Source organism: Peromyscus maniculatus, chromosome 12 (assembly GCF_049852395.1).
Source record: "Peromyscus maniculatus bairdii isolate BWxNUB_F1_BW_parent chromosome 12, HU_Pman_BW_mat_3.1, whole genome shotgun sequence".
NCBI classification, from domain to species: Eukaryota; Metazoa; Chordata; class Mammalia; order Rodentia; family Cricetidae; genus Peromyscus; species Peromyscus maniculatus.
The window spans coordinates 38,841,139-38,847,056 of NC_134863.1; the positions used below are offsets into that span (position 1 = coordinate 38,841,139).

General features: G+C 39.5%; 1 pseudogene; it reads right to left on the reverse strand.

Annotated features, from left to right (window-relative positions):
• Positions 1–858: 858 nt before the first annotated feature.
• LOC143268031 (tripartite motif-containing protein 43 pseudogene) lies at positions 859–2,235 on the reverse strand (annotated as a pseudogene).
• Between the last annotated feature and the right edge of the window lie 3,683 nt (positions 2,236–5,918).

Consider the following 5,918-nt stretch of genomic DNA (forward strand, 5'->3'; position numbering starts at 1 on the left):
TTATATTATTATGATATTGTAAGAAATTTATATATTTTTGGAATAGCTAGGCATCTTGTTAATGTTCAGCCTGGATCAAATTTTCAATATCGAAGATTAGGAAAGAGGAAAAGGTAGTGATACATATAAACTGACACTGAACTGGAAAAGGTGGTACATGCCTTTAATCCAGCACTTGTTAGGCAGAGGAACCTGGACATTTTTGAGTTTGATATCTGCATATTGAGTGAGTCCCAAGAGAGCTAAAAATATACAGGGTGACCATGTCTCAACAAAACAAACAACAAAAACAGGAAACTATGCAGTACCATTATTAGAAATGTGAGCTATGTCTCTGTACCCACTTTTATTTTTTTCTTTTATTAATATTATTAAGAAATTTTCTACTCATTTTACATACCAACCACAGTTCACCCGGCCTCATTCTTCCCCAACGCCAGCTTTCCCCTCAATGCACCCCCATTCCCAATTCCCCAGTTTAAGGTCTCCCATGGGGATTCAGCAGAGCACCGTACATTCACCTGAGGCAAGTCCAAGCCAATCCCCTCTAAAACATGGATGCACAAGGTGTCACCCCTTACACACTAGGTTCCAAAAAGCCCAATCATGCAACAGGGATGGATCCTGATCCCCTGCCTGTGTCTCCCCCAAACAGTTGAAGCTAAACAACTGTCTCCAGTAACCAGAAGCCTAGTCCAGTCCCATTGTGGCTCCATAGCTATGGTGAACCCTCTTTTAGACATGTACTAAAATGTAGTATATGAAAGAAAGAAACAAACATTTTTCCATTTAATTGTATTTTATTATTTAATAGCAATAAAAGAGATAACAGTACAGTAGGAAATATTTACAAAATAATTAATGTGCAGGATTAAAGGTTCTCCCTTCATGGCCACTGGAGAAGAAAGGCCGGACAGGGTTTTTGAAGATGCCAGGGGAGTACCTGTATATGAGGGAACTCTTGGCAACATTCACAAAACTTAAAAATCCACCCTCACAATCCAGGAGCACCCCAACCCTGCCCAGGGGCCTCTCTATATAGTGCCAAAATAGAGGGCATGTGGTGAGGAGACTGTAATGATTACCTTCCTTCATACACACAAGAAGAAAGGCACCCTCAGAGTCAATCAATTGGTTTGTATTCCTTAACCAGGAATCCTCACAGACCCCTACAGCCCAGTCCCCAGAGCCCTGCAAATCCACCTCCCAGTAATATTTCCCCGAGATGAACTTCAGGGATCCCCAGCAAGCCAAATAGCATCCAACAGAATCCACAGATGTATCCTCAAGGTGAGATCCGGAGCTGAATTCTCTCAAGCCATTAAACAGGTTCATCTTGGAATGAGAGGTGGTTACATTGTCAAAGAAAATCTGCACCTGGAATTTCTTGCAACTTTCAGTCAGTCCAGTGATGGGTAGGGCACTGAGTTCGGGTTCCATACCTTCCGGCATGCTCAGCTGCATTGACTCACTCCTTTTGACCATGTCATCCAAACCCTGGAGCAGTACCACATATGGCTCCTGGGACATTGCCATCAGCTCCTGAAACATTTCTCTTAGTTCTTTGTTCTTTTGGACCATCATGGCTTCAATCTCCCTCAGTTTCTCTAGCACACATTGGCCTTCCTTTCTCATGCACTCGATATGTTTCTCTTCCTCTTCACAGAGGAATGGATGCAGCTCCCTATACTCTGACCTGATCATTTCTACCCGCAGAGTCACATACTCTATCCACATAGTTTTTCTTTCCATCTCTGCCTCGATAGTCTCTTGATTGTCTTGGATCTTCTCCCATAAAGATGCCATCTGCTTCAGAAGTCTTTCCATTTCATCTTCAGCTGCTGCCTCAATGGGACAATGTCTGTGACCTCTGTGCTCATGGGAGTTAGAGCAGAGCTGACAGAGGAAGATCCTGCTCTCAACACAGAAAATCCTCTTTGGCTCCTTGTGGCTCACACACTTATGCTCCTCAGAGCTCAGGTCCTTCATGAGGCTGGCTTGTCTGGCAATGGACACCAGCTTCCTCAGAACAATGTTGGTTCTCATTTCCTTCTGTTGGCATGGTTCCCGACACATAGGGCAGTGGACTGGAAGATGGTTGTCCTCCCAGGAAAGCTGGAGGCAGGCTCGACAGAAGCTGTGGCCACAGCTTATGGTGACTGGCTCTGTCAGGCAGCTCAGGCAGATGAAGCAGGTGAGTTCTTCCTGGAAGGCTTGGGAGATGTCTGACTCCATTTTCCGATGGAATAATCTCTGGTCTCAGCAGTGTCTGGTGATCACACAACAATATTAGCTCAGCTCTGTGGTGTGACCCTCAATGTGTGGGCTAGAATGATCTAGCAGTCTAGGAGCCAGAAGGTATGGAAACACACTCTGCCTGATCTAGAGAAGAATGAACCTGGCTGGCCCTGGACTGTCCTTATATACTCTCTAGAGACCACACCCACTGGAAATAGAGTAATCTAATTGGATGGAAGATTGAATTAAATCTATGGCCAATCATCACAAAATAATCCTCCACAAGTTTTCCTGAGTCACACATCTTATCTGGGTTTGATAGGTCACACCTTTAAATCCAGAGTCCTAGCAATTGGGCTGTTGAAGCAGGAGGAGTTTTAGTTCAAAGGCTGCTGGGAATATACAGTGAGACCTTGCCTTAAAAAAACATAAAGAGCAATTTTACTTCAATATTTCACTGTTTCTAATATTTTGTGATGTGCTTATAATTTCGGTTTAGCTTTTCCAATTAAACAGTTAATGATATCAATCTGTGATTTTAGCAAATATAAAGATTAAAAAATTCCTAATAATTCCTTAAGAATTTATTTCAACTTATGTTTATCGAATTCAACCCCAACTGCAATTTCTTCAAATTCATCCCTTTTCTACCTACTGCCCTCTCTGTTCGTTTCTTCTTGATTTCAAAAAAAAAAAAAACAAAAAAAAAAAACTACATGTTAAAACCAGGGAGGGGATGTTGGTAGCACAGGACTTTCTTCTTAACACTCAAGAGACAGACACTAGCATATCTCTGAGAGTTTCAGGCTAGGCTGGACTACAGAGTACATTCCAAGACAGGCTCCAAAGCTAAATAGAGAAACCCTGTCTAGAAAAATGTAGGAAACAAACAAACAAACAAAAAACATTGGTAAGGAAAAAAAAAAAGTTGTTTAATGAACAAAACCCGAGATGCTATGATATGTCTTGTTAGGGAATTTTCTTGATTGAATCACTGGAATTAGGAAACCCCACCTAAACTCAGATGATTTGAGATGTGAGAATTCATCTTAAATATTAGCTGTACTTTCTCTTGGCAGCCTGTATAAAGGACATGGAAGAAGGAAATTCTTTCATCTTTGCTATTTGTCTTCTTGCTCTTGTTATCACTGGCAAGGTCATCCCTTCACTGGTATAAGACCTGCCTTAAGGGGTTAACCATTAAGAGGACTGACAGGATAAGGATATTTTCTATTATTTATGTGGCAAGCCAATTGTTGACATAGAGATATGTGTAGTATTTAGAGAGCAGGAGGAATCATAATGAGTATGTTAAGATAGATTCCAAACATTGTATAAAAGAATGAGGATGAGGAAGACATAAAAATTAAATGTAACTTAATAAATTCTAGACTAGTGAAGATGTCCTGTATGTAAAGACTTTTTGAGGTTTGTAGTTAGAAATATGGTTCAGGTAAGGATTATTCCAAACTGAGTTGGGAGGAATCCTACAGATGAAGTCAGGAAGTGTGATATCATTCATGATCTGGCTTCACTGTAGCATCTTCCCAGTGTTTGAATTAAAATGTCTACAATCACAGGTGTTACATGATAGGAGAGCAAGAGATGGAGCCTACTGCTTCTCCTTAGGCAATTTTCTTTGCCTCCAACATCATTGCCAGGTCCTGGAAAGCCTTAACCCTAGTTGATTAGATCATAGAAGCCATTTAGATTCTGCCTTTGAGAATACCAGGGCCAAAAATGCAGGCGATTTTATTCATTTAATTGAACATTTGGGTGTGAGCTAAGCTTTTTCAGGGCTCTCTGATCTTCCTCTTTGGGGGTCTGAGGATTAGGAAGTGTGGGTAAAGGATGAAGGCTTCCTGAAGTGGAGGTTTTATTTTCACTTTCCTCAATTCTCTGTTTAGGTCTATACTGCATTTTTAACTGAGGTCATTGCTTTCTTGATGTCCAGTTTTTTTTAGTTCTTTACTTATTTAGATATTATCCATCTATAGTGTGTATAGTTGGCAAAAATCTTTTCCTATTCTCTAGGTTGTCACTTTGTCCTTGTGACAAATGGTGTCCTTTGCCAAACAGATGCTCTTCAGTTCCATGAGGTTCCTTTTATTAATTGTTGCTTTTAGTGACTGTACTATTGGTGTTCTGTTTAGAATTCCTTTCCCTTGTCTGCCAGTTGAAGACATTCCCTACTTTCTCTTTTATTAGGTCCAGTATATGTGGTTTTATGTTGATGCGTTTGATCCACATGCAGTTGGATTTTATGCAAGGTCATAAGCATGGATCTATTTTCAGTGTTCTGTGTTTTGAGGACATTATCAGTGTTTAAGATTAAAACTATTACAGTATGATCCTAGAAAAATACAATGGTCCACTTACAATGAAATGCTGACATCAACCTACTTAAACCCAGGGATTTTGTTATTGTTGTTGTTTGTGTGTTTGTTGCTTTGTGTTCTTGTTTTTTGTTTTGATTTTTTTGTTATTTTTTCTTTCCTTTTTTTTATTTCCAAGACAGTCTTTCTCTGAGTAACAGCTCTGCTGTCCTAGAACTCACTGTGTAGACCATACTGACTTAGACCTCACAGACATCCTCATACCTCCTGAGTGTATGAACTAAAGGAATATGCCACCAAGAAATAGCCTAAACATAGGATTTTTTAGTAGGTCTCTGGATAACAGATGAGCTGCTTGACTGATTTTATCAATGGCAGAGGATCAAAACCTTGACTTTAAATAATTGATCTATTCAATTGAGTTTACCAGGAGATATTTTTCTGCATCTTATTTTTGGAACATCATTGCCTTTACATTATGATTTCTTACTCTTCTCATCCCTACAGAAAATATTAATCACCAAGTAAAATGGGTCCAATATACTCATATTTCTTCATATACTCAGTTTATTCCTCATTGAAATCCTGCCTTAGATGCCAGGCACTCAGTCTCTCAAGAGAACTTCATCCTCCACCCCAAAGGACATTAAATCCTTCTATGATAATCTGTTATTTTAAATGGTATAATATGTTCAGATTACTTTTAGAGAGGATAATCATGGTGAAAATTGTAAGCACTGGGATCAGAAGTTCTAGGACAGCATCACTTAAAACTTGATTCCCAGATCACCAATATTATGTGGCCCCATTTTTGAAAAGGAAAAAAAATGGAAAGAGATATATCTCAGTTTGCAGAGTACTGGCTTGGCATGTACCATGTCCTCGGTTCAATCTTGAGCATTACAGATAATCAGGTGTGGTGTCACACACCTGTAATTCCAGTACTCAGGAGGTACAGACAAATACTAAAATTCATCCTTAACTACAGATTGAGTAGCAGACCAGCCTGGGATATAGGAGAATGTTTGTCAAAATAATAATCTTAATAATTGTAATACTAATACTGATATTTTTGAGGATCTCAGTTGGGAGTTTGAGATTGATATCCAACTTACCTCCTCACTTAGAGTAGAGTACAGTCTCTTAAATACGAAACATGGTTGCTTCTTTTAGGCATGTGTTACTTTCTATGTAGTTGATGACACTCTTTAGAATCTTGCTGGTATTCTACACCAAGGAGACAATAAATCAAAAGGAAATCAAAATTCAGTATAGAAGTTTCAAAGTATCTCCTGTGGCAGGAGAGCATACTCTAGTCACCAACAGGTGATTGCAGGCAATAAA